We start from the raw sequence: 17,712 nt of genomic DNA, 5'->3' as shown, positions 1-17,712 counted from the left end.
TTGCACAGGCTTGATTTTTTTTATCATTCGTGACTGTAATTTTGAACTTACGCACTTTTTGGTACCATGCTTGGTAGTCTAAAATACTTAATACTAATTCTGTTTTTATACAAAATCTAGGAATGCCTTACATAAAAACTTTATACAAAATCTAGGAATGCCTTACATAAAAACTTTATTCACTAAATAATCTGTCCACTTCTTTGATTTTAAGTTTTATCTATCTATATATATAAAACTTTAAGTAACAGTATTGCATGCTTTCGGACAGAACTTTCAGGCTTGAAATAAGCATGTAACAAAACAGCGACTTGCTTTAATCTGTATTTTACAATGTCTCATTTTTCAACAAAACAAGATAGAAAATATATTCTCTTCATGGGAAACATTATCTAAGAAATATTTGTAGCAAAATAGTGTTTTAACACTATATATACACGATGGGTGGTTATACGTCGAGCATAATTTGTATGAGGTATTATCACCAGAGTGTATAAATAGTGTTAAAACATGCTTTTGCTATAAGTTATTTCGATTCTAATACACCCATAATCTATAATAGTAGAAAAAATATTGAAGCTTCATGGTATGGGAAGAACGTGCAAGCTGATCTTGGTAGCAAAGGCAAAATAATTTGCCACCAGCAGGCTAAAATATATGGGAGATTAATCCATCACTACTGTTCTTATAAATTTAGTTTTAGCATAAAATCTTTAAAAGTTTATTCTATTCAGGTTCCTTTGTTCCCTTGATCTTCTTTCTATTTTCACATTTTCTGCTGTTTCCTTCTTGCTTTAAAAAAAACCCTGATTTTGTTGACCTTCTGTCTTTAGCTGCCTGCATGCTCTCACAAAGTAAGCCTGTAAAACACAAATCAAACATTGACAATTGATAACAGAGACCCTAACAAAAAGTTGAACAACAAAAAGACATAATTATATCATTTTCATATTAGAAAGGTGGCAAACTAAAATAACAAGAATATTGGTAAAACCGATGGATGCTCCCTGATATTTGTACTCGGGCCTAAAAAATTTTTGTTTCCGGTGTAACAGCCCGTTACACCAGAATTCCGAAGTGCCAAGCCAATTTGGCTAGTTATCAAACATGGCTGAGGACTTATGGTCAAACATGTTATTTTGTTCAAGTTTGGTGAAAATCTGATGAGAAATGATTGACTTAAGAGTGCGGACAAGAGTAACAAGAGCTGTCGGAGGACAGCAACGCTCGACTATTTAACAGCCTTGTCGCTTGAATGAATAAGAAAGTCAAAAAAGGGGCATAATTTAGTAAAAAAGTAAAATAGGGTTATGGAACCTGCATAGTGCTTATCAGCTCATGACAGTGGACAAGTGTATGAAGTTTCAATCCATTCCCATTAGTGGGTACTGAGATACCAGCTTACATATAAGAATTTAACCCAAAAACTCCTAAGTTGAAAAAGGGGCATAATTTTGTAAAATGCAAAGTTGAGTTATTGACCCTTTGCACTGCATGTCATATCATGACAGTGAACTAGTGTGTGAAGTTTCAATCCTTTCCCATTAGTGGATACTGAGATACCAGCTTACATACAAAAACTTAACCAAAAATTTCTATGTTGAAAAAGGGGCATAATTTTGTAAAAAAGCAAAATAAAGTTATGGGACCTGCTTTGTGCATGTCAGATCATGACAGTGAACAAGTGTGTGAAGTTTCAATCCATTCCCATTAGTGAGTACTGAGACACCAGCTTACATACAAAACCTTAACCAAAAAATTCTAAGTCGAAAAAGGGGCATAATTTTGTAAAAAAGCAAAACAGAGTTATGGAACCTGTGCAATGTAAGTCAGTTTATCACAGTAAATAAGTGTGTGAAGTTTCAATCCATTCCCACAAGTGGTTACTGAGATATCAGCGTACATACAAAACCTTAACCCAAAATTTCCAAGTCAAAAAAGGGGCATAATTTTGTAAAAAAGCAAAACAGAGTTATGGAACCTGTGCAATGTAAGTCAGTTTATCACAGTGAATAAGTGTGTGAAGTTTCAATCCATTCCCACAAGTGGTTGCTGAGATACCAGCTTACATACAACAACTTAACCAAATCGGGACGCGGACGCGGACGCCGACGCATGGGCGAGTCCAATAGCTCTACTATTCTATGAATAGTCGAGCTAAAAAGGCCGATTTTCGGTAATTCAAAGGCCATAACTCTTAAGTGTTGGGCCGATTTGGCTAGTTATCAAACTTTGCCGAGGACTTGTGGTCAAACACATTTTGTTCAAGTTTGGTGAAATTATATTAAAATTTGGCCTTCAGATTCACACAAGAAGATTTTCAAAGTTTTCACAATATACATAAAGGGGAAAGTGACCATGCCCTTTGGTGGGAATGTTGCTTTTTTGACAAATTAATACAATTTGAATATTATAACCTTGGTGGAGAGTCACAGAAGGATCATTTGTGTGAAATTATTTCACAAGTGGTTAAGGAGGACTGATGTAGTTCAAAGATTTTTCTATTTTCAGCTCTGGCTACCCCTATGTGCGCCCAAGCAAAACAATTTGAACAATCTTGGAAGAAGAACATACAGGCCAAGTTTCGTCAACTTCCAACACATCGTTTCAGCAGAGATGTTGATTGGAGAAAAGTGTGGACGAACAGACACCGAGTGATCACAACTGCTCATCTCTGGTTAGCTAAAAAAGAAGTGTATTTAGGTTAAGGTGAATACCAGCACATTGGTTGTGCTATAACTGCTAATGTTCATTCCTGTTTAAAGTAGAATTTATAATTTTGATTTTTTTAGGATCATAATAAATGCTTCCTCTTGCAAAACATAACACACAGGATGGGCATTAATAAGGGAATATATGATGTACAAAATATCTTACACTTCAATCAGATCAGTTTGTAGAACAGTCTGCTCTGTAGAAGTCAGTTCAAACAGCTTCACTCCACTACCATATACAACCATATATATCAGTCTGAAACAATAGCAAGCCAATATCCAGTAAAACAGTTTAAAGGAACTATTTTTAGGTGAAAAATATTTTTTCTCAAAATCGATAAAAAGTCAGTACCCTGAAAGTGACTAGTGGTATAAACTTACTGACATAATATTATTGCAAGATAATCTTATAAACAACCAAAATATTGTGCAGAAGGTAGTAAACCATTACAACACTACATTTTAACTTCTTATTTTCACCTAATTTATCATTTTTCAGTGTCATATGTACAATCTATGTCAAACTTGGTGGAAATGAACATGCTGAAAATTTTCACCCAAACCGTAGGTGAGTGGATTTAAAACTACTCATCCACAGTTTGGGTAAATTTTCTGGCACAAAATGAATATATATGACACTGAACAATGGTAAAGTGAGTTAGGTTTTGGTAAAAGAGCAGGAAGAATATTGGCTTTCCAAAAAATTTCAGAGGTGTTGCAACAGTTCACTCCTATCTGCACAATACAATGTATTAACAGTTATATATATATAAAGATTGATGTCAGTAAGTTTACATCACTTGTAATTTTCACAGTACCCATATTTCATAGATTTTCTTGTGAAAAAATTACGTAAACTAGTTCCTTTTATGTTACTCCTCCATTAATATACAGTTGTAACAATACTGTTAAATCTGCACATTATATAATTTCAGAAGTTCACAGTAGCTTATTTTCATGCAGATATCATGCACCTTCTATTACATGTATTTGCCATAAATGTCAATCAATAAAATGATACTAAGTTAGGTATAAAACAGATGGTTAAGTGACTGTGAGTAAAATACAGACTGACAGCAATATGCATGAGTACCACAGTCTTTATCACACAGTTAAAATACATTAACTTTACACAGTTCAGACAATTCTTGGTATACTCCAACACAGTGTTACTTCCCCTTATTGGTACAGCAGACACTGCTGTCACTATAAATTGGGCTGAATTTCAGCTGAGTTATGTTTTTTTATTTCTTTAACTTTGTAATACTAAGTTTGAAATTGTATCTCAAGATATCAATATCATATATTTTGCTTGTAAAACAGGCAAAAAACTAAAAGAATGCAGTAATACTAAAAGTACTTCTTTTCACGGTGGGGAAACCAAGAATGCAACGTCATCAAAAAGCAGCGCAAATGAGCTGGCCACACACAAATTTACGTCGATTCAGGTAAGAAAAGTCTTGTAACTTTTTTATTACTGCAGCTTTCGACTCGAGATAAAGAGCACCGTACCCAGCCTGGAGTATACTATTCTGCGGTAGTGTTCCATGTTGTACGTATAGCTTGGTTTTTGCTCGGAAACGCGAACAGTTGGCAAAGAGGGTATGAGCTGTACCACACTTTTGTCTAAGAAAGTGAGTTTTGATCGTACTTTCGTAAATTGAGGACAGATTTGACGCTCATTTAATATCAGTGACGAGCATAATAGTCAACCACTGTTTTATTTTGCTATTTACAAGGATATCTGACGATATTTTATTCAAAACAAACAACATTATTAAAATGAGAACATCCACACTGACGACTTTGTTGGAGAACATCCACACTCTTAATTACCATTATTGCAGTTATGCTTCCTAAAAGCTATGTCTTAGGCAGTCAAGCTATGTTGTTCAACACCAGTGTCGTCTATACATACAATCAGCAGTTCTAACCATTTACCTATAGTCTAGACCAGTTAAAATAGATCTGCCTAATCATATGGCAATGGCTGAGCACATGTTAGGCTAACATTAATCTCTGTGTATAGTGTGGCATAAGGACACGGTGTTCAGATTGGTTGCATCTTAGGAAAAAAAATATTTTAAGATAAGAAGACAAATTTGCATAAAAGTCCTGCAAACAAAGTTTCAAAGCAAATAGAAGATTGGAATAGTTATTGTATTGTATTGTTATTTTGTTTATAACTATATCCACCCCAAAGTGCATAAAACACGGATAGTTAGTACTTTAACTAAATATTATAACTAAGATATTTTAAATCTTATTTCAGCAAATGGAAGTCTCTTTCAAATATCAAATACAATCCAACCTTATACATAAAAAGAGCATTATCACTTAAGGTGATTATGCACATTTGATAAACCGGCAGAAAGTCATACAATGTATTATCATTGCGTAGACTAAAGCCTGGGTTCTGCATACGGAACCGAAATTCATTTATTGAATGGCAATCCCATGACAACAATATTATATTTCTAAAGATAAAACGTGATATTAAAATTGTTCGAACATTAAATAGTTCTAAATACTGTCTTTAAATCAGCTTGAAATGCGCTGATCTCTTAAAATAAAGGCAACGTCTATAGCCTAGTGGTAGAGTGTCCGCTTCGAGCGTGCGAGGTCGTGGGTTCGATCCCCGGCCGCGTCATACCAAAGACGTGAAAAATGGTATCAGTAGCTTCCTTGCTTAGCGCTCAGCATTAAAAGGGAAACTGGCCTCTTCTCTCATACCCTCGTGGAGACTGATCCTATCAGGAATGAGGGGTCGAGAGTGAATAATATAAGTTGTAGAACTTCCTTCACAATCGACCTAAAATGTATTCTGTATAAACTAAAATAAAGGCACACGTAAGACCATAGCTTATATTTTCGACTGAGAAGATTCATTAAAAGCTTCATTGGGGACTATTTACTTTTGAAAAGATGATTTCCTATAGGCACATATTACAAAAAGTTACTTAAGGTCAAAACATTTTGTTAAGCAGAAAAAATCACATGACATTATCAATTTACTTTTTTATTCTATAATTTGGAAAAAATCGGAGTTTAATCGAATTTTAAATCAGTGAAGAAAAACAAATGGATCAGAACTTGTAGAACTACCTTAGGCAACATACAGGAAAGATTTTCATGTGACGCCTTGAACTTTCGTCAGTATTTATACACCTTTCCACACTCCTCACATCCTTGGTTTTCTCTCTCCGCTGTGACTGTCTTAAGTGATCCCGCAGAGCAGGTTTTCTGGCTGAAGCTTAGCCCCTAATATCGCACTTCAATCAAATGCTGATTTATTAAAATAAATTTCCCATAATTTGAAACGTACAGCAATGCCATTGGACAAAAAATAATTTCAAACACTAAATACTGTTACAACTGTATTAATAAATTTACTAGTTGCGGACACCTTTTGATATTAGCAGATCTTAATAATTTCAAACTATAGAGCTTGAGCCGTATTGTTCATTAATAGTAGTTCAGCCAGGAAAATTGTAAGGGTGTTTAAGTATAGGTTTGTGGTTTGGCAAAAGAAATTTACATATACTTTGTTATCTCGCATATGTAATTGGTGCCAAAATTATTTAAATGAAATGAGAAGATTTATTTTTCTAATTATTGGCTACCTGTTTAGTATTTAAAATTATTTTGTGAACAAATTTAAGCTCTGCATACAGTATGTGACTTACCGGGTTAATAAACGACTGGAAGTAAATGTTGATTTACCAAAATTAATTTCCCAACGACATTTGTTGTTGAACAACATAGCTTGACTGCCTAAGACATAGCTTTTAGGAAGCATAGATGCAATAATTGTAATTAAGAGTGTGGATGTTCTCCAACAAAGTCGTCAGTGTGGATGTTCTCATTTTAATAATGTTGTTTGTGTTGAATAAAATATCGTCAGGTATCACTGAAAATAGCAGAATAAAACAATGATTGACTATTATGCTCGTCACTGATATTAAATGAGCGTCAAATCTGTCCTCAATTTACGAAAATACGATCAAAACTCACTTTCTTAGACAAAAGTGTGGTACAGCTCATACCCTCTTTGCCAACTGTTCGCGTTTTCGAGCAATAACCAAGCTAAACGTACAACATGGAACACTACCGCAGAATAGTATACTCCAGGCCGGGTACGATGCTCTTTATCTCGAGTCGAAAACTGCGGTAATAAAAATGTTACAAGACTTTTCTGACCTGAATCGACGTAAATTTGTGTGTGGTCAGCTCATTTGCGCCGGGTTTTGATGACGTTGCATTCTTGGTTTCCCCACCGTGCTTTTGTCAATTATGGCATGCATTTGATTTACCAAGCGTTGCCAAGCATGTAGTACTATAAGATCACATGGTTTTATCACTGTCACATGATTTGCTTGGAGGCTGGGATGATCAATTAACAATAATCCTGCATGGAGGTTGAGTTCTTTGAGACAAGACCCAAACTCTTCTTTTATAGTCAGGCATAAATAGTCAAGCCAAAATACCTATGTTTAGGTATTATCCGACTTCAACAAGAAACAAAACAACATAGTATGACAGTTTAGCATAATTAACAATTAATGAGCACAGTTATGACAGACATAGCATATGTTATAATCAAGACAATAAATTTCTTTAGAAAGAAGTTGGAAACTCAGGCAACTAATGGATTATTACAAGTCAGCACTATGCCACATTCAACACTAAAAGAAAAGTTCTGTGACAAAATATGCACTGTCAGATTATCTGCATTAGTATTCATATAAACTCTAAACTCTTATAAAACTTCTAAGTTTGTTGTTAAAGGCACTGACCTCCAGATCTGGCCAAAAATAATCTTTCTTTCAAATTGAAGTTTGGTGATATTATGAACATTAGAATGAGTTTTTGTTTCTAAATATAAATTTTCCTATGGGCAGAATTTCTTTAAACTTTGTGTACTGAGAATCAAGTTTAAAATGGAAATATGTATAAACAAGAGGGCCATGAAGGCCCTGTATCGCTCTCCTGACCTACTGACCTAAAGATCATCAAGATTAACATTCTGACCAAGTTTCATTAAGATATGGTCATAAATGTGGCCTCTAAAGTGTTAAATAGCTTTTCCTTCGATTTGACCCAGTGACGTAGTTTTTGACAGACATGACCCAGATTCGATCTTGACCTAAAGATCACCAAGATTGTCTGATTCTGACATTCTGACTAAGTTTCGTGAAGATACAGTCATAAATGTGGCCTCTAGAGTGTTAACATGCTTTTCCTTTGATCTGACCTGGTTTTTGACCCAACCTGATCCAAAATTGAACTTGACTTACAGATCATCAAGATTAACATTCTGACCAAGTTTCATTAAGATATGGTCATAAATGTGGCCTCTACTGTGTAAACTAGATTTTCCTTCAATTTGACCTGGTGACCTAGTTTCTGATCCTACATGACCCAGATTCAAACTGGACCTTGTGATTATCAATATTAACATTCTGACCAAGTTTCATAAATCTGGCCTCTACAGTGTTAACAAGCTTTTCCTTTGATCTGACCTGGTGACCTAGTTTTTGACCCTGGATGACCTAATATCGAACTTGTCAAGACTTCATTGAGGGTAACATTCTGACCAACTTTCATTAAGATTGGGCCCAAATTGTGACCTCTAGAGTGTTAACAAGCTTTTCCTTTGATTTGACCTGGTGACCTGGTTTTTGACCCCAGATGACCCAATATCGAAATCGTCAGTTGCATGGTTAAAGATATTGAAACAATTATGTTAGTAATTTCCACATCTGTTATTGTAAATGCAGTGAATGTTTACCAATATCTGAAAGGTTTCTGCAGTAAGTATCTCAGCCACTCTGGCAATCAGTTCCAGACATTGTCGCAGAAATGTTGCCATTCTGTCTCCTCCTGCAAGAACAAAAATAGTAAAATGTTCAGCAAAGGTCGAGCATTCTAAGACAATAGAAAACTACAGCTGCTTTTGAGAAAGGCGCATGTCTCCCAAAACTGCCTAATCTTCTGAATAGTAGTATGTTAGTCAACCAAGCACCATGACCCCAACTGCCATATCAGACTTTCAGTGCTTTGATTATCAAAACCAAGTTTCAAGGGTCATAATTCCTAAGTGCCTGGGCAGGGGCTTGTTTGCACGAAAGCTAGTGATTATATTTAATAAAGTGCGGATGTTTAAAATATTTGTGAAGTTCAAAGTGATACGAATGCTTGGCTAGCAAAGTTGTATAGAATAATGTTCATGTGTAGCAGAGAATGAGCTTTGTTCAATTACAGGCTATATAAGTATCGATTCTGACATGTATACATCACTTTGAAATAGTTTAATTAAAGCACAAATAAAGCCACAACACTGTTGGAATATGATGATATTTGTATATTTCAACAGTATAGCTTTAATACATGAAACAAATACATTCAATAAGAAAATAATCTGTTCAAATAAAGTGGGTGGGGTAACATATAGTTTGATTATTTCACATCATTTAATCATTTATATACTTCAACTAGAAGATGCTTTTGTATAAAAGCGCATGTCTCCCCCAATGCATAGTCATATAGGCAGGAAGTCAATGGGGGACAAGAGCAAAAGTCTAAGTGACACTGATGGCTGGCTGCAATAGATCGAATCATCTATTTGGCATGTCCAATCATTCCACAATGTTTCAACACTCTAGGCTAAGTGGTTGCCAAGTTATGAATTGGAAACTGTTTTCCATGTTCAAGCCCGTGTGACTTTGACCTTTGATCGGGTGATCCCAAAATCAGTAGGGGTCATCTACTCTGCATGTCCAATCATCCTATATAGTTTCAATATTCTGGGTCAAGTGGTTCTCAAGTTATTGACTGAAAAGCAGGCGCGTAGCGTGGCATACTCAATTACTCACCTGAGTAAACTTTAAAATTAAAACCAAAAAACAAAAAAAGCTAATTTTTCGAAAAAGACAATAAAAATTAAAGGCTAAGTGGGGTTAGGCACTCACTAGGTCTACATTAGTGTTATTGTTTTTTTTTATTTAGAAACTTCAGTTAAAGTTGTATACAAATTGAAACACCCCATGCTCGTAATTCAGTCATGTACACTACTGCTTAGCATTGTCTTCGCGCTCTATTCAAAAAATAGATTCGCAGTCCGTACTGAGTATCCGAATGGAATGTTTACATGCCGCGAAATTCAAAATGGTGAACGCTAATGATCCTCCATACTAAGACTTTTTTGATCCGCACGTTGAAAAGAACGATGGAGTGAAAACTCATAATTATGTTCACAACAAAATTGGAATCTGCACACAAATAAACATTCCCAAGCAGGTAATGTCACGTATTCTAGAATTTCTACAAACAGCCTAAATCAATCATGAACCCTATTCTGACTCTTAGTTCTACTGGTAAAAACATCTTGATATAAGTACCGAATGTCATAAAAAATGATGTGTTTTTAGTGTATAGATCTACTTCTACCAATCTAGATCTAAATATATAATTAAACATTAGAATGGTTTTATTGGTTCGTTTTGTTTACAAATTTCAGAATAGATCTAGAGTCTAGATCTATTTTTAAAGAAAGATTTGAAACTTGATTACTGATTGACAGATTATTGACATGCGAATGATTTGTTTTTACTAACTTTACAAAAATTATTTCGTTTAGTACGCTTTACTCATGGTCAATTGTCCTAATTATAAATATCTAAATTCAAATAAGTATGTATATAGACTCTTTCATGGCGCAATCGGTATGATATCAAGTACTATTTTATTGCCGTGGCGGTCTGGGTTCGATTCCCGAAGCGGTCATCTTTTTCCCCCCATTTTTCTTCTTTATTTGGCATTTTAGATGGTTTACAAACACAAACTCATATTCGAATGCTAATAATATGACCAAACTTTAAATTTAACGAAAGATCTTTTAACCCAAAATCTGGAGGTCAGTAGATCTATTGTGCCTAATGCCAGTATACACGCACTGAAAGATGAACTGAAGGCAGTTCATTGCTATTTAGATGGTAGCGACTTTATCCTGACTTTGAAATAATAATCAACACCATTTGATGAAAAGTTCGTCCACAATATTTAAAGCGGATATTTCACTCAGAAATGTTTGATCTTCATTGATCTTTTATTATTTCATGAATGTCTGCTTTTACGGGATTAATTTTTAAAGACATACAAAGACCTAATGACCTACATTTTGATAAAAATCATGTTAATATTGCAGCTTTACTTCGAAAATGGTTGATGGACGATTTAAGATTCATCCTTAGTGCGGAGATTTTACAAGAAAAGTCATGGCCTCTGAATTAAAAGTCACAATGAGTTTATAACTGTAAATGCAAAGTTAGCGATACATATGCTTTATTCAAATTCTCCATACAACAGAATACAGTTATTCTTTGGTGGGTTTTCAGTAAAGGCACCAGATTTTGGCTAATATATATATGTTTCTATTAAATTTGGTCATTAAAGTATCTTATAAATGCCAAATCAAGAAAAAGATGCCCTAGTCTGGAATTGAACCTGGGCCGCCACGCAATGGATAACTACCGGCTGTCTTTACCAGTACACTACTTGTACCTATAATTGTGGCAGTTTATGTAGAGATAAAGCATATTTTTGTGTTATAACATCTTCAGGATCCTGATGATATTAGTTGGAGACCGAGCCCGGTAGGGCATAGAATAGACATCCCTTACAGAAGCAAGCCTCTGTGGCGTACATGCTACGTTTTTGCTGTGTATATGTCGCGAACACAGTAGTACGCCAGAGGAGTACATTTTACATACACCGCATGCCGCGTACTATTTCGACGAGTACACAGCATGTACGCAGGAGGTCACTAGGGCCAGAGTTTTTTTATTTTTCGTTTTACGGGAGCGCCGGTCCTAAATATTGCAAAAATGGAATAAAATTAAAATTCATTTTCCCGAGTTTTATTTTATTTTGTCCGCCGGTCTGTTGTTTACAGCCCCAAAGAAAATAAAATTAGTGTATTTTCACCTGGACGTAATTTCACAGGAAGGAAGTTTAACGCGCGCAAAATATCGTGTTTTGCGGTACATTTATCGGCATTAACAGGGTGTAAAATTCCACTCACCCGCTCGCATTGGCAGTTAAGTCCGAGTAGGACGAGTGGACCTCGCTGTGTACTCGGCCGATCGGGCGGGTTGTTTTTTACGTCCTTACTTTACCAAAATTCAGAAATTACATCTCCAAAACGTCAACAAACTTTGAGATGGTTCAGTCACTACCTGGATTGACTGGAATTTACCCGCGAATCGTAAAGATATCAAAACGTCATGCCGGTAATTTTCCATTCCGCAAGCACGTGTGACCTATCGTAATATCTAATTTACATCGACACGTACACAAAAACCGTGCGTAGTGCATTCATTTTTTAATATTTTCGCTTCAAGTTTTCAACACCCCTTGAGAAATAACACTTTTTGAATTCTATAATGATTTTAATAAGATATCGCCAGAAATATAGGCAAAATTCTATAAAAACGGTCGAATTTTCATATAATCATTTGTAAAAATTCAAACAGCGCGATCTTAGTTACTTATTTCTTTCTAAAAGTAAATAAATGATGAATACTATGGGCTTAAAATTCAGACTTTTGACCAGAAAGTACAAAAAAAACAGAACAAAAAATCTTAAATAATGAAAAAGCGACAGCAATTACAATACATGGAGTAAAACGATTTTTGGCAAACAGATTTCTGTTAGTGCGGCAGAATTCGTGAACGTAAATAGAAATGCGATTTCAAAATAAAGCAGTGTGATGTCACTGCGGTTTTTAATAAGTTTTAAATGAATATTTGTACATGTATTTTTTGACCAACAATTTAAAAGTTTTTCTTGTCAAACAATAATGTAAATTCCTTGAGGGCAAATAGGTCACAGAGGTAGGATATCCACTATAGTAACTATCGTTTGAGACATTTACTTTTTATACGGGATATAGCACATTCGCTTTTGATAACAAATTAAAGAAGAAACGTTCTATTTCTCAGCAATTTTAAGAACCGGTGCGGTACGATCAGACAGTGATGTGTCACATGGCGCGAAAACATGACGTAATGCCATGACAATCTCGAGCAAAACTACCCCTTTGATCTCCGCTTCAGATGTCAAGATACTGACACACTTCTTTTAGCTCTTTGAGGGGGTGTAAATTGATCATGAAAACAAGGTCAATTACTTAGTTTATCAACTGAATAATTACCGATAATCTTTAACATTTTTTTTTCTCTTTCAACAGGGGTGGATGGACGATGATTATTGTGTCCAAAATGTTTTTAGACACTTTTCAAAATATATATTTTTCGGGAAATAATACTATTGTACATAATACTCCTTTCATAAAAGTGACAGTATTAAAAGTATTAAATTGTCTAAAGATTGTCTTCCTCACATTTTGTTTTCAATAGATCCAACTTACAAGTTTGCCACAGAAAGGTAATACAATATCAAAGGTGTTTTGACATTAAATTTTATTCAAGACATTGTTTGCAGAACAAATAAATGTTTTTAACGATTTTAACAGCACATTTTTTTGTTTTACATTTTTAGCTCGACTATTCATAGAATAGTAGTGCTATTGGACTCGCCCATGCGTCGGCGTCGGCGTCCGCGTCCCGATTTGGTTAAGTTTTTGTACGTAAGCTGGTATCTCAGCAACCACTTGTGGGAATGGATTGAAACTTCACACACTTATTCACTGTGATAAACTGACTTACACTGCACAGGTTCCATAACTCTGTTTTGCTTTTTTACAAAATTATGCCCCTTTTTTGACTTAGAAATTTTTGGTTAAGGTTTTGTATGTAAGCTGGTATCTCAGTAACCACTTCTGGGAATGGATTGAAACTTCACACACTTATTTACTGTGATAAACTGACTTACATTGCACAGGTTCCATAACTCTATTTTGCTTTTTTACAAAATTATGCCCCTTTTTCGACTCAGAATTTTTTGGTTAAGGTTTTGTATGTAAGCTGGTATCTCAGTACTCACTAATAGGAATGGATTGAAACTTCACACACTTGTTCACTGTCATGATCTGACATGCCCAAAGCAGGTCCCATAACTTTATTTTGCTTTTTTACAAAATTATGCCCCTTTTTCAACATAGAAATTTTTGGTTAAGTTTTTGTATGTAAGCTGGTATCTCAGTATCCACTAATGGGAAAGGATTGAAACTTCACACACTAGTTCACTGTCATGAGCTGATAAGCACTATGCAGGTTCCATAACCCTATTTTACTTTTTTACTAAATTATGCCCCTTTTTCGACTTTCTTATTCATTCAAGCAACAAGGCTGTTAAATAGTCGAGCGTTGCTGTCCTCCGACAGCTCTTGTTATTTCAATAGTGACCCCTCACACTTTACACAGGCTTGGGACTGTCTGGCATAAAGCAGCTGGTAGTGTTGGCAAAATCTCTGACAGATGGTCCATTTCTTTTGTAACTTCAATAGAATTCATAAGTGTATAAAGAATAATAAAGAATACTTTTCATTGGAGATAATATTTTGACAAAAATTGATGCAACTTCAGTACTTGAACTAAGTGAGTAAGCGTATTATAAAAAGGTGCAAATTACAGAGTTAAATGAGGTAAATTTTCAGTTTACTTTTTGCTAGATTATTTTTCGTTTTTCATCACTGAAAAAAATCTTGTCCTCTGCACTGTGACTGTTATTCAAAGTTATTAAATACTTTATTTTGCTGATAAAACCCAGTATATTATGAGCTGGCATAAACTGTAAAGTTACCTCCTTAAAGATGATATTGGTGAAAGACACAATAAGTAAATATTACCTATAAAAAGCAGGTTACACAGCAGAAGATGCAAGCAAACCAAACCATAAAAAAACTACTACACTACTAGGCCACTTTATACCAGACGTGTTTAGTCTCTACTTGCTGTCACTGAAATTCACTGTGGCTGTTGTTACAGATTAAATAATTTTTGTCTTCCACTTAAATTAAGTAAAACAAGCTTTCTGAATTTTAAAGACTTGCCAGTGTGAGTTACAGTGACTGAAGCAGTTTATTCACAAGCATACATGAAAATAATTGTCTTGCATGTACATTTTGACAAAATTTTATTCAATGTTCATCCTGTATAAATGGCTTTTGTAGTCTTAAAACATAACAATACATCACAATATTTAATACTGGACACAAACACAAGTAAACAAAACTTGAAACGGAAGTTCGTCAGAATAAAAAAAATCTTTAAAAAATTCTATTTTATTTTTATTTTTTTCGGAGATGGTCACTTTCAAGCTTTTTATTTTTATTTTTATTCCCTCCTCCCCCTGCTCATTTTTCAAAAATCTCCCGTAAAACGAAAGATAAAAAAACTCTGGCCTAGTACACTTCAAGTATGCAGCACTGATTCTGAAAATTTAAGGAGTACACTGCATGTACGCAGGAGGGACTTGTACAAGAAAAGAGTACACTGCATGTACACCGCAGATACTTTGAAATTTGTGCAGTACACTTCATATACGCGGGAAAGACTTGTACAATTTCTTTTGGCATATATACTTAGTTTTTTTTATATAAGTTAAAGTCTGAAGTAAACTTCATATATGCGGGAGGGACTTGTTCATTTTCTTTTGGTGTTTATACTTTGAATTTTTTTAAGTAAAAGTCTGAAGTACAGTTCATGCTGGAAAGATTTGTACATTTTTTTTTTTTTTGGAAGCAAGAACTTGATTTCCGAGTAACTTTTATCTTAATAGCATAGAATAGTTCAGATTACCAGTATTCTGAACAATGAAACTGTTTGCAATGTTCATTTGTGAAGCTTACATCTTAGTGATTTCTGAGCTGCACCTTGCATGCAGTGTAAAAATATATTCTTTTTCATTTTGAATTAATCCTGGAGCTTTCTAACTTGGATAATTGAAAAGCCTTATTTGAACTTCGTTGCATTACATTTTGTAATACATGAAATAATTACCAAGATAATGCCTCAACAGCGCCCAAATGAGAAGAATTAATAGCTCTCACTGTTATTTGAATACTCTTAAGCAAAACACCATTCTATCATGTTTTATAAAGGCTTTAATGCTCATTATGTTAACTCATTAAGGCCTCACCAAATTAAAAAGTTGTTCATCGGATCTGCCGCTCGTATATTTTCAGAACGTTTTTGGCTAATTGCGCTCGCCCCATTGGAAAAAATCAATCCAAAATTTTTTGGTGCGCTACTTTTTACAGACGTAAACGTGTGTAAATGCTTATAGAATTCCAGTCCTAGATTGTTCTCAGATGGATTTTAATCAAAATAAATACATACTATGCACACATCGTCTATAATAAATCATAACACTTATATTTAGTTGCATTAAAGTTGTTTCCCCTTGATGCAGTTACGCCATTTTCTTCAAATGTTTACCAAATTACATGCTACAAAAATTGATTTATTTCATTGAAAAGTGGATGAAGAAAAGCATACTAATTTATTTGATAACATCAATCTACATTATTTTGGTAAGGGTAAATACTTATTGATTCATGTCACTTATCTTTTTTCTGTTTTTTTCTGTCCAAATGATCTGCATTTGCATACGAAAGTTGGTGGGGTAAGGAATTTACATTATCACAGCAGTTTGTCAAGAGTACACAGCATGTATGCAGCAGGAGTACACAGCATGTACGCCGCAGGACTCGGGCCAGGAGTACACAGCATGTACGCCACAAGGGTAGTACACCGCAGGCTCATTTGCATGTGAAAAGTGTATGTGCCGCATACATGCTGCGTACTATTTCCCGCATACTAAATTCCTCCAGCGTACATCCTGTGTACTATGTAGTCCACAGCATGTACGCAGCAAGTAGTACGCGGCAGAGCTCATTTGCATGTCAAAAGTGTACTACAAACGTACTATCGGTGTATGTGCGGTGTATATCCTGCGTACTATTTAAAGCCCTTGATTTCAGTACACATCATGTACGCATCATATACGCTGTATGTACACAGCAAGAGTACGCAGCAGGCCTTTTTCTTCTGTAAGGGATGCGCTAAAAGTATTCTAGTATAAAATGCGAATAAAACTTATAAATGAGTATATTCTCCCTCAAGGTCACCATGAAATGAGTTGCTTCTCACGTTTACATCATTTCCTTTTGAATCATCCATTTTGGGGCCGTTAAACTTTTACGCTTTGCATCGTAAAACACAAACAAAAAGTGTTTTTAACAGCACGTGAGCGCGAGAATCTCTCATAAGCACACGTTTTCTCTTCTGCTAAAACACCCCCGAAAAGTGAAAAGAACAGCAGTTGTATGTTAGATTGAATATATACCTCGCGCAAAGCATTACAAGCGCTGTAAAAATTGTAAAAACAATTACTCATGTTTTTCAATAACATTCAGTCTGTCAGGAATTGAGTTTCAAAGCTTTATTAAGAAATACAGGGATAATTTGCTTTACTCTTCTTGTTGTTTTTGTGCGATCTGGAGGCCAGTGTCTTTAAACGTTGTTTGTTGCCAAACTCAACAATTGGTTTATGCATTTTGATAAAATAACTGTAACGTTCTGACATTTGCATGGTGAGTACTCTTAACTTTCAGATACCAGGCTGGTAGTTTCAGAAAGTTGAACAGCAAATATACGAGGAATCTTTCAAAATATCTGCCACACTTTATTTACCCATCATACAAAACTCTTTTAATATGATAAAACAATTAAGTAAAACAAGAACTGACTTTTAAGATCGGTCGTAGAAATCATACATCTCAACTATAAAACAATACATAAATATGTATAGCAATCTGCTAAAATTGGCAAATGTTGGAAAGTTATCCTTGAAAATAGTCATGAAATTGACTGAAAATCTTAACAGAAAATGCTTTCAATATGCAAGAAAAATGCACTTACTGGCATCCTAAATCTTAATATTTTCTCCAGGGAGAACCCCCAACCGCCCTGAAGAGAGAGAGAGGATAGGGAAGGGGAAATCCCTCCCTCGTGGTTTTCCCCCTCTCCTGTC

The 17,712-nt window shown here is 34.9% G+C and overlaps 1 long non-coding RNA gene across 1 annotated transcript in view; it reads right to left on the bottom strand.

Annotated features, from left to right (window-relative positions):
- Positions 1 to 238: 238 nt before the first annotated feature.
- LOC123562775 (uncharacterized) overlaps positions 239 to 17,712 on the bottom strand; it is a 66,473-nt gene continuing 48,999 nt past the window's right edge. Inside the window, exons 4-6 of the long non-coding RNA XR_008369849.1 lie at positions 8,506 to 8,597; positions 2,878 to 2,970; positions 239 to 860 (exon numbers count right to left, since the gene is read on the bottom strand). This is a non-coding gene — a long non-coding RNA (uncharacterized LOC123562775). The remainder of the gene's footprint in view (positions 861 to 2,877; positions 2,971 to 8,505; positions 8,598 to 17,712) is intronic.

This window comes from Mercenaria mercenaria, chromosome 2, assembly GCF_021730395.1.
Source record: "Mercenaria mercenaria strain notata chromosome 2, MADL_Memer_1, whole genome shotgun sequence".
Lineage (NCBI taxonomy): Eukaryota > Metazoa > Mollusca > Bivalvia > Venerida > Veneridae > Mercenaria > Mercenaria mercenaria.
This window is presented reverse-complemented; position numbering and strand designations above follow the sequence as displayed.